Source organism: Oncorhynchus clarkii, chromosome 20 (assembly GCF_045791955.1).
Source record: "Oncorhynchus clarkii lewisi isolate Uvic-CL-2024 chromosome 20, UVic_Ocla_1.0, whole genome shotgun sequence".
NCBI lineage: Eukaryota > Metazoa > Chordata > Actinopteri > Salmoniformes > Salmonidae > Oncorhynchus > Oncorhynchus clarkii.
In genome coordinates this window covers 21,056,784-21,078,158 of record NC_092166.1, presented here as the reverse complement: position 1 = coordinate 21,078,158, position 21,375 = coordinate 21,056,784, and the positions used below count along the sequence as shown (strand labels likewise).

General features: G+C 41.3%; 1 protein-coding gene across 1 annotated transcript in view; it reads right to left on the bottom strand.

The window, feature by feature from the left end:
* The window catches only part of LOC139376075 (tenascin R (restrictin, janusin)), a 153,944-nt gene that overhangs the window by 82,659 nt on the left and 49,910 nt on the right, over nt 1-21,375 (bottom strand). Inside the window, exon 2 of the mRNA XM_071118234.1 lies at nt 4,352-4,399. The gene's annotated coding sequence lies outside the window, so the exon portion shown is untranslated. The remainder of the gene's footprint in view (nt 1-4,351; nt 4,400-21,375) is intronic.

Here is a 21,375-nt window from a genome sequence, read left to right as displayed (position 1 = left end):
CCGCACTCTAGCTGCGGAGTGTACATGGAACCGGAAGCGCTGTTCGACACGGTCCTGTATGAATTATTGGCGAAGGTAAAGGATGAGCTGGCAGCCTGAGAACTACCGACAGATTTCGACTCACTCATCGCTTTAACCATCTGGATCGATGGTCAGCTACGGGAAGGTAGGAGGGAGAAGAGGTTCGATTGCGGTTCCTATTGCTCACTCAGGGATCTCACCTTGCAGCTAATAAACTCTGGAAGTCCCAGAAAGGATCCGTGTTTAATCGAGTCCCTTCAAGAGCCTCCGGAGACTGCCGATTAACCTCTTCCCGAGCCAAGGCAGCTTGGCAGGGCTAGGCTGCCTTCAGCTGATCGCATACGCAGACTTGAGACTCAGAGTTTCCTGTAATGTGGTACTGCCGGTCATTTTGTGTCAGCTTGTCCCTTCAAGAGAGCTAGCTCATGCTTTGGAGTGAGTACACTGGTGGGTCTGAAAGATAATGGTTCTTCTCCCCTTACTCGCCCCCCTCTCTATGCCACCCTGCTGTGGGGCGACCAGTCCAAGTCTCTCCAGGTACTCATCGACTCGGGGGCCGATGTAAGTCTCATGGATGTTACCCTGGCGTCTGAGCTGTGCATCCCCACTCAACCCCTCTCCATTCCCATGGGTGTTAGATCGCTGGATGGGCGCTTTATAGACCGTGTCACCCACCAGACCACCCCCGTCAGCCTATGCGTGTCTGGGAACCACAGCGAGGCCATCCAGTTCCTGCTGGTTGAGTCTCCACAGGTTCCTGTGATATTGGGATTCTCTTGGCTCCAGCGACACAATCCCTCCATTGACTGGCTACTGGTGCCATCGTGGGCTGGAGCCCAGTCCTGCCACACTCATTGCCTAAAGTCAGCTCTGACTGCCCTGTGATGTCTTCCTGGGGGCTTGGAAATTGCCCTGGACCTCTCCGCCAGTTCTGCAGAGTACCAGGAGGGGTTCAGTATGGCCCGGGCCACTTCGCTTCTGCAGCACCGACCGGTATCCAGGAAGGTCAAGTCTGAGGCACTGGCAAGTTGCTATAGGGCCGTGGCTATACCCCCAGAAGCCGAGACCTGTCTCCCCAGCTCAAGACCATTAGCCCCTCTGCTGTTCATCCACTGTTGACCTGTACCCTCCGTATTTTTCTACCTTTTCTGTGTTGAGTCAAAACCATGTCTAACTGTCTCTTGTCTTCTGTTTCTAGGCTGATCTCTCCCGCCGTGTCATCGATAGCCAGCCAGCGTACACGGTGAAACACCTCCTGAGGGTTCGACCACGGGCAGGGGTTTCCAGTACCTGGATGACTGGGAGGGTTATGGCCCACACCCTGATCTGTTTCCCCTGTCCTTGTGCATGTTTCCATCCCCCTCCAGGTATCACCCATCTTCCCTATCTTCCCCTGTGTATTTATACCTGTGTTATCTGTCTGTTTGTTGCCAGTTTTTCTTGTTCGTTCAAGCTAACCAGCGTTTTTCCTGTCAGCTCCTATCGTTTCCGCCCACCTGACCCCTCTGCCTGACCCTGAGCCTGCCTGCCGTCATGTACTTTTGCCTTACCCTGGATCTTCGACCCCTGCCTGGTTTGACCTGTCTTGCCTGCCCCTGTCGCTACAATAAATAGTGTTACTTTGACAGTCTGCATCTGGGTCTTACCTTAATTCCTGATAATTTGGAGATTATCTTTCTGACATAAGCGACCAATATTGTAATATTTTGCTAAAAATATTTTCAGAATGCTCAAAAATCTCAGGATATAACTTTTGTGGAAATAATTAAATAATGGCAATAGGAAAAATAAAATAATCACAATCTACAGTAAGCGGACCACTAACAATATTGAATACCTAGGATGCTTAATAAGTGACAACAAACACAGTGCCGTGAAAGTATTTGCCCCATTTCTGATTGTCTCTATTTTTGATACTGAATGTTATCATATCTTCAACCAAAAGCTAATATTAGATAAAGGAATACATTTACAAATAACAAATCATTTTTATACTTATTTTATTTATTTAATTTACAAAGTTATTGAACACACAATTCACCTGTGTGAAAAAGTAATTGCCCCCTTACACTCTAACTTGCTGTGCCACCTTGAGCTGCAATGACCACAACTAAATGCTTCCTGTAGTTGTTGATCAGTCTCGCACATCACTGTGGAGGAATTTTGGCTCAGTCATGCATGTAGAACTGCTTTAACTCAGCAAATTTTGTAGATTTTCAAGCATGAACTGTTTGTTTTAAGTCTTGCCACAACATCTCAATTGGGATTAAGAAGGCAAGTCATCCAGGTCCTGAGGCAGCAAAGCATCCCCAAAGCATCATACTGCCACCACCATGCTTGACCGTTGGTATACGGTTATTTCTGTGGAAGGCGGTGTTTGGTTTTCACCAGACGTAATGGGACCCATCTTGTCCAAAACATTGACTCAAGTTTGCCTAAAAGCACCTGGAAGGACCTGGATGATCATCCAGACTCTTGGAAGATCCTCCATCATTAACACAATGAAAAATCGAATAATTGTATTATTGAAATATTGAAATTGCTTTGGTGAGCAAGGAAAAACACATTGATACAATGTAAGGCCAAGTGGCAAACAATAAAGCAGGCACCAGAGATAGGGGTGTGAGCATGCAGGCCTGGGCAAATGAGACATAGTCATTGTTTGTGTGTGTCTGTAAGTTGTTGTTGTCCTTATGTGTATGTTTGTATATGGAGTGGAGGAAAAAAAGAAGAGAACCTGAAAGCACTTCAACAGGAGCATGTTAACAACTAAATAATAGACATAGCTAACAATTGCTGACTCATAAATGGCAGACTTTATTTCATCGTGACTTCCACCTAGTAAGATTCGACTGGTTATGATTAATAAGATATTTTGATACACCTCTACTCGTTTGGAATGATACAGTGTAGGAAGCGGAACGTGTAGAAAGTGAAACCAATCCTTTTCCAATCATCCATTATTGATCAAGCCACGGTAACATTTGGCTAGATTATTCATGTATCACCACTGCCTGTACCAGGGGCATTGAATTCTGATCTGTTCAGTTCCCAACATATCCCAGAGAGGTGACTCCAGGTCTAATTCATTAACAGGCAGCCACCCGTTAGACTGCCAGGTCTAGTGTACCTTGCCCTGGGAGGACAACTCATCTGCATTAGGGGCTGTGTGTGTGCGTGTGCGTGTGTGTGACTGGTGCATGCATCATGATCTAAGGCTTCCAGTGGCTTACTTTCATTTCATCTCATGTCTGCTGCCCCGCCACAATAACAACAATCCCTCTAAGTATTTCATTAAGAAGTTAAAGATGCCATATCCCAGAGGCATCTAGAGTCTCTGAGCCGGCTACCTCCCGTCATACATAAAAAAAATCCTAATCTGCTATTGTGTGGAACGAATAAATTAATGTCTACAGTACGCCATTACTTATTCAGTGCTAAGCCCTGGCTGTGATGCTGTGATCACATTAGTAACAATTAAGTGTGGCCAGGTCAGTCAGACAGTTACTCTGGCCTCTTGAGCACCAGGATACTTTGCAGCATGCAACAAGTGATAACTCACCATAGCTTTATAACTAGGTAAAGCTCCGCCTTATCTCAGCTCACTGGTGACGATAACAACACCCACCCGTAGCACGTGTTCCAGCAGGTATATATCACTGGTCATCCCAAAAGTCAACACCTCCTTTAGCCGCCTTTACTTCCAGTTCTCTGCTGCCAATGACTGGAACGAATTGCAAAAATTACTGAAGCTGGAGACTTATATTTCCCTCACTATCCGAGCAGCTAACCGATCGCTGCAGCTGTACATAGCCCATCTGTAAATAGCCCATCCAACTACCTACCTCATCCCCATATTTACTTTTATGCTCTTTTGCACACCAGTATTTCTACTTGCACATCATCATTCTACTTGCACATCTATCACTCCAGTGTTCATTTGCTAAATTGTAATTACTTGCTATTATGGCCTATTTATTGCCTTACCTCATGCCATTTCTTCAGACTTTCTTTTTTAATTGTGTTATTGACTGTACGCTTGTTCATTCCATGTGTAACTCTGTGTTGTTGTTTGTGTTGCACTGCTTTGCTTTATCTTGGCCAGGTCGCAGTTGTAAATGAGAACTTGTTCTCAACTAGCCTACCTGGTTAAATAAAGGTGAAATACATTTTTTTTTAAAATAACAAACCAGTGCTTTTTCACTCATCTCCTTTACTGAGGGATGCATTGAAAAGTCAATACTGTGCATGTCAACACAATATACATGCTGACTTCCAAACCATAAATACTGAATGATAAACCATAGCTTTATGGATTATGCTGTTTTACCTTAAATTCAAGCGGTGGTTCTCCTGTGTTCGATGTCTAATCTTGCACCTGTCAACACACAAAGAGAGGAGAGGTGTTATAGTCAGACAAAACACACACACACACACACACACACACACACACACACACACACACACACACACACACACACACACACACACACACACACACACACACACACACACACACACACACACACACACACACACACACACACACACACACACACACACACACAGCCTATCCCCCTACACATGAGCTCTCTGTCAGCCAGGTTAAAGAACATGCATACTACGCCAGCACCCTCCTGCTGTTGGAATAAACAAAGTAGTGAAGACAATCCTTCTCTCAACATGAAAAGAGAAATCCTCATTTACTTTCCTCGCCTTGTCTCATCCTCAGGGCCTTTCCTCACCTACTGGGAGATGAAGCGACAGCCTTTGCAACTTGTGTTGTCAGCTGTAAGGAATTGCAAATATGCCAAAATTGCTTCATTTTCGCTCTCCGACAGCTATTCAGTTTTATTATACACTGAGGACGGCAGCAGGGTTAGATCTGAAATACGACATGGTGCTGATGATACCTATCTCAGTGTTCCTAAAAGAAAGGCCCTTGGCCACAAGGGCATCCGTCCACTTTGTACTATTGTACCCCACACACTCACACGCACAAAAGCAAACCCACAGACACAGGCACACACACTGTTTACTATTTCTCTGCTGTCCCAGTCCTGGACGAAGAGAACGATGCAGATAATCCTGTTTTAGGTCGTTCTGTTTTATATATGTTTGTGAGAGAAAGGGATTTTAAATGTAATTCATACTGCTTCCTGGTGTTCATTGAGCAGGTCAGCAAAGCTAATAAATAATGATAGTCATTTTGAGCAAACAGAAATGCATAGTATTAATTCAAACACCAAATGCATTACACTTCAAACTATCATACATAACAGATTATTTTGGGGGGAATTTGTCACTTTGCCAGCAGTATGACTATAAGGAGAAGGTAAATGGGATCTCTACAATACTACTTGTGGCTGGTCTCTGTGTGAATCATTGCTGGCTTCTTGTAATTTCTTATCTTTTGGAAATACCATTTTCAATTTGTTGATGCAGCAGATAGATTCCCCCACAGCATCCATTTATCACCTGTCATGGAAAACCTGTTTTGTCGTTTTCTACCAACAAAAAAATGGGTAGCGGGAGGGGTGCGGGGTGGGGGGGGGGGATAAAAGCTGTTATTAACTGTATTTTTTAAAGGTTTCCTCAAACAATATTGAAACCGTTAGTTCCGCAACTGGAGTTTTAAAACCTTGACTATGACATATCAAGTTCAACCTCAGAATGCATAACGAAATGAAAATGAAAAGCCACTCAATGTGACAACTTCTCGTGCTAGTGAAAAACTATTTTTTAGATAATGAAAATGCGTCATGCCTCAATACACAAATGATTATATGCATAATAATTTACTGGATAAATGGAGCATTTTAATTTAAGATACATTTTTCATCCTAGAAACAAAGGATCTTTTGGGCTGGCTGATGGGATAATTGCAAGCTGAAAGAGCCATTGTTAGCGGTTCAAAGCTCTCTGAGTATCTTAGACTTTTGACACAAGCTTTTATTTCAGAAACTACTAACTGAAATAATGAATTCAACACTGGTTGCAAAATCCATTACACTCACCAACTTGCTTGCTGAATTAGGAGAGACTGCACAGTACAGCAGCAGTGTGTTGTATTCTAAGCATTTACAGTAGGAGGGAAAAAAACACAGTCTGCTGAACCATAGAAGAAAATCCTTTTAGTCCAAGAATAGGCTTAATATATCGGCTTTATTTACATAAACTTGCTATTTTGTCATTTGATCTTTCAATTGTCTTTGACGTTTTCTTGGTTTATCGCTGTGTGCAACAGGCTATACGCTAGCTATCACTGCATACAAAAATGTCACAGGGATACAAATACATGTTTTATGCAAGGCCAGGCCAAGCATTTCTTGTTAGACATGTTTTAGTAATTAATTTTATGTAGCTATTAGCCTAGTCCATGAGATATGGAAGGAAACAAAATAGTTGCTGAAGGGTGTTTACAGAGCTAAGCTAGTTAAGCGAATCCTCAGTTAATCAGGATGCCAACTCTCACAGAGCAGCACCAGGTATGATTAACCTGAACCCAGCAGACCACAGGCCCTTTCCACAGTCATTAATCTGGACTTTGCCAGTTCCCAGCAGGACAGGCCAAGGGTGGGAAAAAAAATTGGCTGTGCATATCTATAACTATCTTACATTCCTGCATGCCAAATGAGAAATAAGACAACTGATTAAAATCCATAAATCAATATCTTAGCACAGGTCTCTTCAAATTAGAACCCTGGAGTTAGAGGCAACAACATAAGCCAATTTCTAGCGGAGTGATAGGGACCAACAAAAAAAAACGAATTCATTGATGGAAAATGTATCTGCACAATGAAATTTTACACTTGCTCTAACTTTAGAGGTGAATAAAAAGCAGACATGTTTCAGCTTTTAAATGAGTCTTCACCCCAGGAGCAGAGACTTTTATTTTTACCTGTCTGCCATACGCAAGGATCTTCTAAGTGCTTTTATCTCTTGCATTTCATTGAGTGGCAGGGTTTAATGAAGCACAGTTCATTTGTCAGAAAGCAGCAAATAGTGAACTAGCAATGGGCTACATATCAAAACCCAAGAATGTATACCCTAAAACCCATCCTAAAGGAACATGTTTGACCTGCCAAGTCCATTCAGTTAGTTATTTATTTTCTTAAAATGCACCACATTAGCAACACCTTAAAATAAGCCCATGCACTCCATGCTGGGCGCTACGAGCAGTGTTTTTCCCATGCTTTCAACTAGTAAATGTATCCATCAAAGTCAGCGTAAAATAACTGACAGTTCAAGTAATGTGCTGTGGGCAAACCACATCTGATTAAGAGGTTTTAATGGCTTTATGGCCCGTGGCAAGCACAACAACAGCCTTCTGGAGGCATACAAGCCCCATTCCCTCACTGGAAATATCCCAAATGCTACAGACGTAGGATCTTAATTGTATCACGCTGTTGCAGAAGAACAGGACATTTTAAACGTGTAGAGTATTTGAGGTTTAAAAAAGGTTTGACATTTCAGACTTGCTTTTCCCTTACGAGAAATACATCAACTAATAGAAATGTCAATTAATTATAAACCACATAATAATTCACATTTCATGTTGTTGCAGGATAATTTCCCCAACTGGCTCAAATTAAGATCCCACATCTGTATACACCCACCAAGCGATGCACCTGAATTTATTTTCTTTTTCTGCACATCAGAGATTGGTTTGGTTTTGAGAATGTTTCCCTGCTTGCAACCTCAATCTACAATACTCAAGAAAAAGGTTTATAGAATTGTTGGAAATTAAGGGGAGCATGTGGGGTATTCCTGGAGCGGGGTTGGGGGCTTGCCCCCTGAGATATTTTTTGTTGTTGATTGACTGTGAGAAGGTTACTTAGCCTAGTAGTTAAGAGCATTGGGCAAATAACCGAAAGGTCACTGGTTCAAGCCGGCAAGGTGTCAAAATCTGCCGTTCTGCCTTTGAGCAAGGCAGTTAACCGGCAACAACAACTTCTCCACAGGCGCCGGTGACGTCGATTAAGGCAGTCCCCTGCACCTCTCTGATTCAGAGGAGTTGGGTTAAATGCGGAAGACACATTTCAGTTGAATGCATTCAGTTGTGCAACTTTCTAGGTATCTCAAATTCCTGGTGAATTCTTTAAAGAACATTCTATTGCAAATTAAATTATGTTATCTTCCTTTGAAACTCTTCTGAAAATCGAGGACAGTTTAATTTGAATTCTCACTGACATCAGTAACCAATTATATATTAACCCCCAAAATAATTTTACTAGCATAACATTACTGTATTTTAGCTAATAATTACTACATACATCTATATATAAGATTGGCTACACTTCCAAGATTACAAGCTAGCTAGATAGTTACCTTGGAGGTTTCTCAGATGACCTGATAAGAATCTGAGGAAGATATGTCTTTTGTTGTAACTTGTCACTGATCTTAAAATCACGTCTCAGCAGATATTTTAAAAAATATATGTATACTATTATATTTTTTTTTTGCAGTGGCAGCAACGATTAAATTAATATATGGGAAAACACTGACCCCTCAGCCCCCACTCTCTCCTTGAACTGCAGCAGAGACGTGTGGGCAGCAGAGAGGTGTGGGGAGCAGAGAGCTGTAGGGAGCAGAGAGGTGTGGAGAGCAGAGAGCTGTAGGGAGCAGAGAGGTGTGGAGAGCAGAGAGGTGTGGGGAGCAGAGACGTGTGGGGAGCAGAGAGGTGTGGGGAGCAGAGAGGTGTGGGGAGCAGAGAGGTTTGGGATGGGAGGTGAGGACAGGAGGCCAGTCTTAGATTTCCTCCAGATTGACACAGAAAGGGTGAGAGTGTGAGAGAGAGTGAAATTGCACTCCTCAATCAATTGCTATTGACCCTTATTGCAGTAGGGAAGGGATTATGAATATGCCTTCCTCTGATATAAATAAGTATTTTTGTTGTTGTTGTTGCTGACCCCTGTCTGTTATACCGTACCATATGTGTTATTACACATTTCTGCCCTCTGTAAACAAGTAAGATGTCCTGTCAATTAACATTGTGAGAATTGTTTGGGTCAGCAATAGGCCAGTTCATTACTTGTGTAGCCTTAGGAATGAGTAATTGGGTAAGATAATTGGAAACTCTAACACAATCAATTTAGCCTTTAATATTTATTTGTACAGCTTTCTTAACCCACAAAGGCACCTCAAATCTCAGATTAATTTCAAATGCCTTTTTTTTTGTCTTCCATAGATATTTAGCAATTGATTTCAGATCGGATGCTGTCATACAATCTTCATGGATTCGGTTCCCAGTTCTACAGTCTTGTTCAAATAGTCAAGTCTCAAATGACCAAACACAGGCATACATGACATTCTTTGCCAAACTCATTTTTAGATTCGTGAGTTACAAAGATCAATAGCCACCGACCGGAGGGTTGGAGGAAGTACATGTGGAGGACATTAGAGGAAATAAGGTGGATTCATGTGTAGTGTTCAAGATCCACAACCAATATGCCCAAAGTGATTCCTTCCTGTGCTTCACAATATTTCCTGCATGACTCACTCAATTAATTAAGCAAATCAACTCTGGCATTACAAGCTCTCTGCGTTCTATATATAACTTATGCATCTGGGATGGAAATGCAAATGCAACAGACTATTTCTTGTGGTGAAGCTGTATAGGAAGTTCTGGTTATGATATGTTCTTAAAGTGTGTTGAAAAGTTTGCACGCTTAAATAAACACATTTTTTAATAAGATGATTTGCTGAGAAAAGAATCTCTCAATATTCTGCTGAGCAGGCTACCCCAGTTGGGACCTATGCAGCTACACTCACATCAGGCCTTTGTTCTACCAGTCAGCTTGGTAGTGGCATGACAACGGCACAGGCAGACTTCTGAAGGCTCCTGTCACAACTGTCACACGCACTCCTATCACTTCAGAGACGACATTGCCTCTCTGGAGGCAGTATGGCGCACAACCAAATTGATTTCTGTATGCTCATAGAGAGAGTTCTGACCGACAATGTGTTAGCCCGCAAATATCTGACCTTTGGATTACAGTGTATAAACCAAGGCAGCTCAAAGAGGTTTATCTTGATTTCTGCTGGGACGAGGCAGCGATAGATAGATGTGATAGAGCTTTATAGATGTATGTTCTGTATGCCTCCCCACAGGCAGTATTCCACTTAATCAGCGTCCAGGACAAGGCTATTGGCTGTGATGTCAAAGTGGGTGACGAAGCCAACCAACCCCCTGGTGGTATCTATACTAAAAGTCGACTGTGCTGGTCTGGCTGTCACATCTGGATTGGCATATTGGACTAGCTTGTAGAACTGGCTAGGATCTGATCAATGCATTGGGATTCATTGGGCCGTTGGGCTGTGTGGAGGGGGAGCATGGGAAGCATTGATGGTGTTGCCTGCCCTTGAACACATGCTGTCTCTAAACAGAGATCAGTTGGCCCAGTTTTGTCTGTGGATGTAGCGCAGAGAACAGATGTGTATCAGGGGAACTGCTGGTGAATCAGTCCTAACATCAGCCTCATTCCTCAAAGGGGGGAGATGAACACTGGAACACCAGGAATTTGCATTGTGGAAAAGAAACAGGCAAGTAAGTATTTGGTTGGACGTTGTATACCATGTGTATCCCATTCATACGACTAATGAAACGTTACATTTGACTTTATGTACTCTGGCCTTGTACCATAACACGTTCTCTGTTAATGAAAAAACACTATGAACTAGACTGTTTTTTTATATGTGTTATCAGATGAGAATTCCACCTCACGGATCATCAATGTGCAGTTGTGAATGAGCAATACCATATAACTAACAACTCAGAGAGCATCACTTGATATAACGGAAATTGCTCATTGAAACTATGCTTGTTTCATTAAGAATCGTGTGATGAAATAAGTATTTTTTCATCTAGTATCTCATGGTGTTTATTTTTACCTTGGTAAAAATATGTTACAAGTTACCTTTTGTTGGATACAAACTAAAGGAAACATGGACACCTGTAGTTCTATTGGATATTGAGCTTTCTTCACATTTAACGAGTAGTACTTACATGGTGAGACCCAACAACAATACTCCAGTTTATTGGGAAGATGCTGTCCTCGAAACTACTGGCAAAGTCACAGTTATGAAATCATCTTTAAAATTAGTGTTCATTAAACTTCTAATTCAAGACAACCACAGAGGATGTATTATTTGCTTTTAAATATAAGTTTTGTTTTGACTCCCTGCACTCCCTGCTTAGAATGAGGGCTCAAATAGGAACACAGAGAACCAAATCATAAGAATAAGTCACTTTGGCGAAAATGAGAAGCTGGCTTTGTACTGTATGTAAAAGATCCCACAGATGGACCCTGTAAGCATATGGCTCTGCTGTAGACAAGACTATCATCTGCAAAGTTGACAGTGAGAATTAGGATTTTACATGGGGAGGATAATACTTTGTTATCGCACAACCACATTTGTTGGCACAAGTTGATTTTTAAATCAATGGATTATTCCATTTGGGAGTCAGTTACTGCTAAGGTCAAAAGTGATCGAAAGTCATTTTCACTGGGGGCTGTTTTCCATACAGTGTGAAATACTCACCCGAATGACCATGGAAACTCTGAGCCCTCAAACTTTGCCTGAAAGTTATATGGGAATATAAGTTATATGAGAATATATCAAAACAGATCTGCTGACTCATTAGCTACTCCAACATTATGCATTGTAAATCATTGCTTTAATTTCCACTTTCCATGTTGCTTTAATGAATGCAAATAATCAGAAAGTTCTACATGTACTTCAGGTAAAAACTTAGCCTGGCCCCATATCTCTTGCCATGGCATGGCAATTCCATTAGGAGTTGGTATGAGAGCAGAAACAGACTGGCATCCAGGCTATAGAAAAGTTCAAGGGGTGACAAGAACTCCGGGCAACTGTCACCAGCAGAGGGAGTAGACTACAACCGTAATAAAGTTCACAAAGCCAGGGAACAAAAGGGTAAAAAGCCATCATCCCTTTCTCACATGTTGAAGTCTGGACATGAGCTGACCAGAGAAAACAAGCTTGTTTGGACAATCAACTCCATACCACAGCTACATAAAGCATCGAAGCATCCATTCAGCTGTTGTCCTGTGTCTATCAACCCTCTTTCAAAATGGCCTTCTGGGGACTAAATTGTTTTGCCTTTTCTAGATTAGTGTGCACCCATTTTATCCAGAACACTATATTTTTGTAGTCATGGCAAATTTCTATAATTTTATAATAATAATAATATATAATGTAATACAAAGCTATAATTTCAACCTGATAATTTCCCTTTCCGAAAGAGATATTCAATGGAATATCTAATCTTAACCCTTATGTTGTCTTAACCCTTATGTTGTCTTAATCCTTATGTGGTCTTAACGGTCAGAAATGACCCGCCACTATGTTTAACAGCAGAGAAAAACCCCTAAATTATATATTTTCAACTTGAAATGTTATTACTTTTCCAAGAGTGACCCAAACATTAGAAAAAGCGAATCATCTCATTTGTTCATATTCCCATGAATTGCTGTACACCACCAGGGTACAAAGATTGTATTGGGGTCATTTTTGACCCGGCAGTTATAAAATCATTGACACACACACAAAAACACACACACAAAGACACAAAGACACAAAGACACAGACACAGACACAGACACACACACACACACACACACACACACACACACACACACACACAGAGAGACACACACACAGACACACACACACAGACACACACACACACACACACACACACACACACACACAGAAAGAAATGTAGATTGTGTGCTCCTGATGGAACTAAAACTTTTTGTGCATGTCCAGCATCTCCCCTCCACGACCCCACACATGACTCAAGTACATAGACAAAATAAAAACAATTTCAGAAAAAATAAACAACATTTCAGACAAACAATTGTTTACTAATGGGGAATGCAGTCAGAGGCTACAAAGGTGCTGCAGATGACAGTCCCCCCAGTTCTCTCTTTGCTGAAGCCATGAGTGCACGTTTCAGTGCCCAACAGGTCGTAGATCAGATTTTTTCAGATGTCCATGAGGAACAAGAGAACAGAGATTTAGAAGAGAAAATGTATCTGAAGAAGAAGATGGGGAAGAATACAACCCAGAGCACGATGGAGAAGAAATCCCCCAAGCTGAAAGAGAGACATTTTTGTCAAAGAACAGCAAAATAACATGGTCCTTGTGACAACCAGGGCTGGATGGCAGCACAACAAGTCATAAGGATGACCCCAGGGCCCACAAGACATCCAGTTGCCCATGCCCAGGACATCGCCTCAACATTCTACATGTTCATCACACCAGCCATCGAAAAAATCATCCTGGAGATGACAAATTTGGAGGGTGTCCGTAAATATGGTGCCAACTGGAAAAGGGTGGATGAGATTGACCTGCATGCCTACATAGGGCTGCTAATCTTAGTGGGTGTGTATAGATCCCGAGGCGAGGCTACATGTAGTCTCTGGGATGCAGAGAGTGGAAGGGCAATTTTTCCGTGCCACGATGCCACTGAAAGTCTTTCACACTTTCTCAAGAATGCTACGATTTGATAACCGTGAGTCAAGACCTGCAAGACGTGTGAGAGACAAACTGGCGGCCATAAGAGAGAGCTGGGAGAAGTGGGTGGAGCCATAAGAGAGGTCTGGGAGAAGTGGGTGGAGCGTCTGCCATTCCTCTACAACCCTCTACAATTCCTCTACAACCCTGGCCTGAAGTAACAGTGGAGGAGGTACATTTTTATTTTCATATGATATGATTTTCACTGTTCCTTTTAATATGTATTGCTGTAATATCATTGATTTATGTGATTTTCTGTGACACTGATACTAATTAGTAATCTCTTTTGTCAAAAGGTCCCTTTCCTTTCCGGCAGTATATTCCCAGCAAGAGAGAGGGCTTCTCATCAAAGTTTGCCTTCACCCCCACCACCAATCTAGTGTCTTACCTCCCAAAGAGGAACAAGAATGTGTTCCTCCTGAGCACACTGCACAAAACGGCTGAGATCAGTGATCGTGAGGACAGGAAGCCAGCCATCATCCTGGACTACAACCACAACAAAGGAGGCGTGGATTACCTGGACAAAGTGATTGGAACTTGCAGCTGCAGGAGGATGACTGCGCATAACATCATTGGTGTGTCCTCATACAATGCCGTCGTGATATGAAACAAGATCAACCAGTGTGTTCATGGAGCAGCTGGGAAAGTCACTTGTAACCCCACAACCACTTGTAACCCCACACATTCAAAGAAGGGAAGAGAGCGAGTGAAAGCTGTTCAAGGGACTGATTCTTGTCCTGATCCACCTGAGTCTGCAGCGGCAGGCAAGAGGAGGAGATGCCAGTTCTGCCCCCCAAAGAAGTACTGTAAGACAATACTATGTGCTACACATGTAAGAAATACATCTGCAAAGTCCATGGACACGCACTTGCATACTGTCCTACATGTGCTAATTAGAGCTGATTGATTTATGTTCTTCACATTTTTGTTTTGTATCTATTATATTATTTTATAATGATTTATTTTTGTTGTTTGTACACCTTGTGGGTGGGGGCAATGGTTAAGAAAATGGGAGAAGACTAGTATTTTGTAGTTGAATTCCTCATTGTACAGTATATAAGAATGTATCACCATGTTGCCAAAAACGTTCAAGACTGTTATTGTTTCCCTTCAATAGAATGCATTCAAACTACTTTCTGCGCGTTTCTGCTACTTTCTTAGGCTATACAAGTGCTCTCTCTGGCTAAAGAAATCATGTTTACACCGATGTACCTTTTGTACGAGTACCTTTAGCAATAATAATAATAATAATAAAGACTGCATTTAATAATAATAATAATAAACCTCTACTTTAGTAAAGACAACAATTAGAACAGGTGTGTTGTAATAAAAACGAGTGGTGTCCACTGATTAAATGCAGTCTTTCTGCATTGTGAACAGTGAAAACCCAGATATTCACAACGTTTGTGATGAATGACAGGTTGTTTCTTCAATTAAGCTACTTTATATTAGGGGTTTAGTGAAGACGGGTCATTTTTTTACCCTTAGGACAAGGAGAGTATACCGAATGTTAAGACTACACAAGGGTTAGAAACATGTGTAATCCATTGCATAGAAATCAACACATTTCTCACAGGGACCGTAACAGTGTAAAAAACAGTGACCTAGTTGACACTGTCAGTGTGTAGTGTCTGCATTGTCACTATTTATGAGGTGCTCCTATGTATGTGATCAATATGTTATGTCTATGAAAACGCTTGATTCATTTTCTTATTACAGTACAAAGAACGGATCATTTTTAATACATTTTGTTTTGTTTTGTCACTAAGACATGAAGTAAAAGATAATATCCAACAAGTCACATCAATTGCTTTAAGGGTGTTAGGATAGAATATACATATAAATGACCATAATTCACACTATGCTAGTTAACCCTATGATAAGTATCTTCAGTTTGAATATAAATTGTGTTTTGTCTCTACGCTACTGTGTACTCTGTCAGCCATTCTCTAATGTTCATATGCTCTTATGCACACCTGTCAACCCAATCGTGCCATCATAATTGAAAGTGTAAGAAAACTCAACATTATACAGTTAATTTTCTTATGAGAACAATATGCCTATGTGAAAGTTTATAAATGAGTGTTCTAGATTGAAGTGCCTTTACAGCATGATAATCTAAATGATGTTTGAGAGGATAGAGGGAAAAGGAGAAAATAGAATATGATAGATGAACTAAGTGGTTTACTTGTATACCACTAACAGGAAAATTATTTGTCTAAAACATTATACGCATAATTCACTGGTACATTGCAGCTGATGGACTGAAACATATCACATTGGTTTAATGTGAAACTTAACCAAGAGAAGTAAACACATTCTGATAAATGCTCTGTTCAGTGTGACATTAATTAAATAAGTCAATGAAAGTCCATCATGTGAAAAACGTTCATTAATGTTCTTAACTAGATAATGATAGCTTCCTCAATGTCGTGCAGCAAAGTAGGTAATTGGTTTTCATGGACTGAGACTTTGAATTTACTTTATCACGAGGAGGAGACTAACAAAATGCAATGACGTGGAGAATAATTAGTCTCATGGCTGGATTGGAATTCAACCATGTCAACATTCAATCACTTTATTCAATGTGATCTATTCATAATTTCCTTCTACGGATTATTAAATATGTATTAAAATGTTTTACTTTCCACAACAAGAATCATGACTGTGCATTTTAGTTATATGATTACATTTTTCACTTTTTCAATGATAACGTCTTGGATTCACATAAATCATTTTTTATACAATCACAGCATTCACAATATCCTATAATAACCTATGGTGGCATCACGATGACAAATGAAATATATGCAGTGCCAGGACGGCAGAAAATGTGTACAATGTTCTCTAATTCTACAGAAGTGGGGATAGTCTAGTCTACAGTGTTCTTCCTTCATTTGAAGAGATTAGGATTCCATTTGAATTGAGAGTGCTTAACGTTCAGCAGTATCCCCGGTTCTCTTTCACAAGTTCACATTTTTACGGGCAAACATAGACATTCCGTGGTAACTGCGAGCTTTTGCTGTCTATTCAATGGCAGAGGAATTGTATTGCAGGCTATTGACCTCTGCAAGCCATTTAATAACTATGGGGAAGAGACTGTGGCAACAACTGAATTGAAGTGCTAATATGGTCTGTACTGTGTGTTGTTTGCTGGTCTAAACAGTTAGGCAAAGGTCATATCAACTGAGATTAAAAGTAAAAGAAAATCAGAAAATGTGATGTAATTCAACTATAATGGATGGCACATATTGTGTAGACACCTTTCCCTCACAATACAGCATGGAGACATACCGGTATGCATGTTGTGACTACTACTCATTGCATTGATAGGAATGCATCGTGAGACTGATCACAGAAAGTTCTGTACTTTGACCCAAGCTTGAGTGCGTTCCAATTGGGACTGCTTTGGGTTTGTGTGAACCAAAGCTTCTTATTACTCCACTACCTGCTCTTCCTCAACCCAGTGCTCCTGACTCTACACCCTCTACAACTCCACCAACCCAGACAACCATCAACAGCATCTATCATGTAGACAGAAGTGCTGAGTGGCTATTACTCCTCAGCAGCCCTCATAAAACCAGGCAATTAAATGCTATTGGCCCATTCTACTTTGGCTAAGCCCCAAATGGCATCCTATTCCCTATGTAGTGCACAACTTTTGACCAAGGACCTGGCTCTGGTCAAACGTTGTGCACTACATAGAGAATAGGGTTCCATTTGGGATGCATTCTTTGTCTCAGAGCAGAGACCCCTAGTCGCTCTGCTTTGAAATGGAGATGGAGAATTAAAGACTGTGACAGTTCCTGTGAAATTGGAGCTGATGAAGTACCTCTCACCAGGGCCACGGACTGCATCACTTTCACTAAGGAAGGAATGGGGATCCTACAAGGAAATTATAGGTACTCAATGTGTCCTCTCAGAGTATTTTTCACTCTAGATGGAGGCCTCTTTAATACTGTATATTAAGTTATAATATGTAAGTGCTATATATAGGGTAGTTATCTGATTCAGTGGACATCTCAATGGTATTGGCCACTCTAGGTGTAGGCCTCTGTGAGGTACAGTACTGTAAGTACTGTAAGGAAAGATACAGTATATCTGTGCTGTATGTAGGGTAGTTACGGAGTCAATTGTAGCCTGGCCCATGCTAGAGTCTCAGAAGTACCCAAACACAAAGGGCTATCCCTCTCTGACTGGGTCCCACTATTTAACAGTGCCAACTAGGCAGCAGTGGGTTTCTCCCCTGTCACAATGGGAAAAAGGTCTCATTCATAAAGGCCACCCTGACATTCCCAGACAACTAAAAATAAACCACCAATCAAGCAGGAGATGTAGGTACACAATGCAGCAGACAATGATGAGCAGAGAGCTCCAGCTGAAATGACAAATGCCTCTGTCTCATTAGGCAGGCAAATCACATACAATCTCGTCTTTACCTCTTCCCATATGTACATATCTACCTTAAAGTACCTGCATCCCTGCACATTGTTATGGTGTTGGTACTCGCTGTGTATATCGTCATTCTTGTCTATTTTATTCCAACATAGTGTTATTTTTATTTTTATTAATTTTATATTTGCATCGTTGAGAAATGGTAAGTAAGCATTTCACGGTAAAGTCTACACCTGTTGTACTCAGGGCGAGTGACAAATACGATTTGATTTGATTTGCAACCATATTCAGTTGTTGTACACTCCTTCTCCAGGTTATGTGGAGCTGACAGTCAGTCACATTAGAATCTCAGTCATCGAAGGTATTCCGTTATTCAAAACCACCCAGAGAGAGGGGTCGGAAACAAATACTTTGTTGTGGTATTATTCACGTCTACACGTTTTCTAGTGTAGCTACACATACTGCAGGTCCTGGAAAACAATAACACATGACTATTATCAAAATACACCCTACACAGGATCCACAACCCACCAAAAATAAAAAACAACACATTCAAGAATAATGCATTCATTTAATTAAGAATACATCCTCTAGGAAAAGGACAATTGGGAGTCACAGTGACTTGATTCACAATCGTGTATCAATGATTGGAGGAAGCCAATTCATCTATTCGTCCAATGACTAACCATCCTGCTGTCGACCATACTGGGATTGAGCTGAGGAAACTTCACCCTCTGCACTTTTAACATGTGATCTATCACTCTCACAAACAGCCAGAGTGGCACTCGCCTCTGATGAACACTTCCAGCCAGCTCTGTTAGCTCAAGATACAAATGCAATAATAGCGATCAAAACAAATTATATCTCAAGTATGTACAGTATGATACATTGATGCAATGTTTGATCCAAAAGTGGCTAATTGGTCATTGGTAATGGACCAGATGCCGTGCCATCACAACCATAACCTTTCCTAGGGATTTGTGTGGACTAGAGGAAATCAGTGTGATTTTTCCAGATGACAACAAGCACTTTACCAATTCTGGCCTGAGCCATCGAGCTATCTGGATGTGCAAGGCAAGCACACACATAGTTGCATGGCAGATCAATGTCTCAGTGTAGGTCCCAAATGACACCCTACTCCCTACACAGTGCACTAATTTTGACCAGAGCCCTATTGTACCTGGTCGAAAGTAGTGCACAATATAAAGAACAGGGTGTTATTTGGGATGTACACTCACAGTCTGGGTGCAGACATGGCCCAAGCAAAAAGCACAGGGTTCCTTCGCAGTGCACCAGGATCAGTGGCATTCAAGTCTTACAATACGTCTTTAGAATACCCCAAATCAATTCACATTTGCAACAATCAAGGGCCGGTTCCTATCTGGAGTAATTAGACTTGCCGAATTAAATAAAAATAAATCAAATATAAATTAGAAAGGCAAACACGGATGGGGGGAAGGAGAACAGGGATGTGTCCCAAGTTAATTGGCTTATTAAAATGTTTTAATTTAGCGAAAAGCTAAATTGCGTATACAAGTACAAACAAAAAACAAACAAATCATAAATGGTGAGAGTAATGGAACTGGAAGGGAAGATGGAGGAACAAGGAAGCAGCTCTGATGGCAATGAGACCAGAAGAAGCATTGATGGTCTGATTATCAGATGAGCGGAGAAGGGAGCCGGTCAGAGTAGAGAGCCAGTAGGCCCATAGCCTCAGCAGTACATCTGGGTGCCCCCTCATGTCCTCTGAGCTGGTGATGGTTAGCTTGGATGGCTAGTCACTCCTCTCCACTAACACTAGCCCACCTGGTCTCTCTACTCCTCTGTGGCTCAGTTGGTAGAGAATGGTGCTTGCAATGCCAGGATAGTGGGTTTCATTCCCGGGACCACCTGACCTCAAAATATATGCATGCATGGCTGTAAGTCGCTTTGGATAAAAGTGTCTGATAAATGGCATGTACAGTATTATGGGCAAAAGTAGTGCAATGTACAGGGAATAATAATTGATTTTAGTGTCAACCTACTGATGACCGTATCAAACATACCATTGGTAATAGCAATAGCTGGAATGGCTGCAAGGCAATACCTATGTGGGCACTGTGCTCGGTGTAATGTCTGTGTCTGTACTATCCATTGTGTGAGAAACCTTGCCTGCCTCGGGCTAACACTTTTATTATTGGGAGAGTGTTTTAGAATCAGTTTCCATCACAATGGAGAACAGAATCTACTACTGCGCTTACTTGAAATTAGTTCTGTGCACTAGCCATACAGTATTGAATCAAATTGCTCAACATTCTTTGAACAGATTGGATAAAAGAGCAAACTAATCCTTCTTGGAGTCACTATAGCCATGAATATGTGTTACAGAGGACCAATGAATTTTCAAGGTTAATACCACCCATTGTGCTACCGCTGAGAGTGAGGTACCCACTACAATGGGGGAGTGGACTAATAATACTGGTCAGTTTCATGCTGGTCCGTAGGTATTACAGGTCATATAGTCAGAAGTGAATCCATGCATTCACTGAGAGTTGATCATGTTTACCTCCTCTCAAATGTAGCCGATGATGACAGAGCCAATAAAGAATCTGCTAATATCAGTTTCAAACAAGTTCTTTTCCCCATTCACGACTAACATTACAAGTGTTTGGCTACATTGACCTAAGCTAGTCATCAGTGTAAATTACACCATCATCAACTAAAATGAATCTGCTACTCTCACATATCCTTAAAGTATGTCCTCAGTTTTAAGTAGTTGAATTACAATGAACAGAGGTAGCCATTATCAGCAATGAGTGACAACAGGAACAACAGGGAAACAGAAAGAAATGGAAAGAAGTCAAAAACAAGGTTTTTGTAGAACATAGAAGACCAGCCTTGCCTCAGTCAGTGCTGAGATCCTGAGAGCCTCCATCTACAGTATGTGCTGCCAATCCTCCTGAGTGCTTTAACCTGCTCTTGAAGTCACAAAGCTCTGTGATCACATTTCTCTTTGAGTGATGATATATTTCCCTCCCTCGTCTTTTACAAGGTCAGTTCTCAGCTTGAATGAAATATTTATTTAATACTAAAGCGGATAGCACAACACACAACACATTCAAACAAGTGCTTTCAGAGTGAAGTGAAGGAGTGAAGAGAGATACGGTGATGTCAAAGCATGTACACTACCGTTCAAAACTTTGGGCTCACTTAGAAATGTCCTTGTTTTTGAAAGAAAATCAATTTTTTGTCCATTAAAATATCATCAAATTGAATAGAAATGCAGTGTAGACATTGGTAATGTTATAAATGACTATTGTAGCTGGAAACGGCAGATTTTGTATGGAATATCTACATAGGCGTACAGAGGCCCATCATCAGCAACCATCCCTCCTGTGTTCCAATGGCACGTTGTGTTAGCTAATCCAAGTTTAT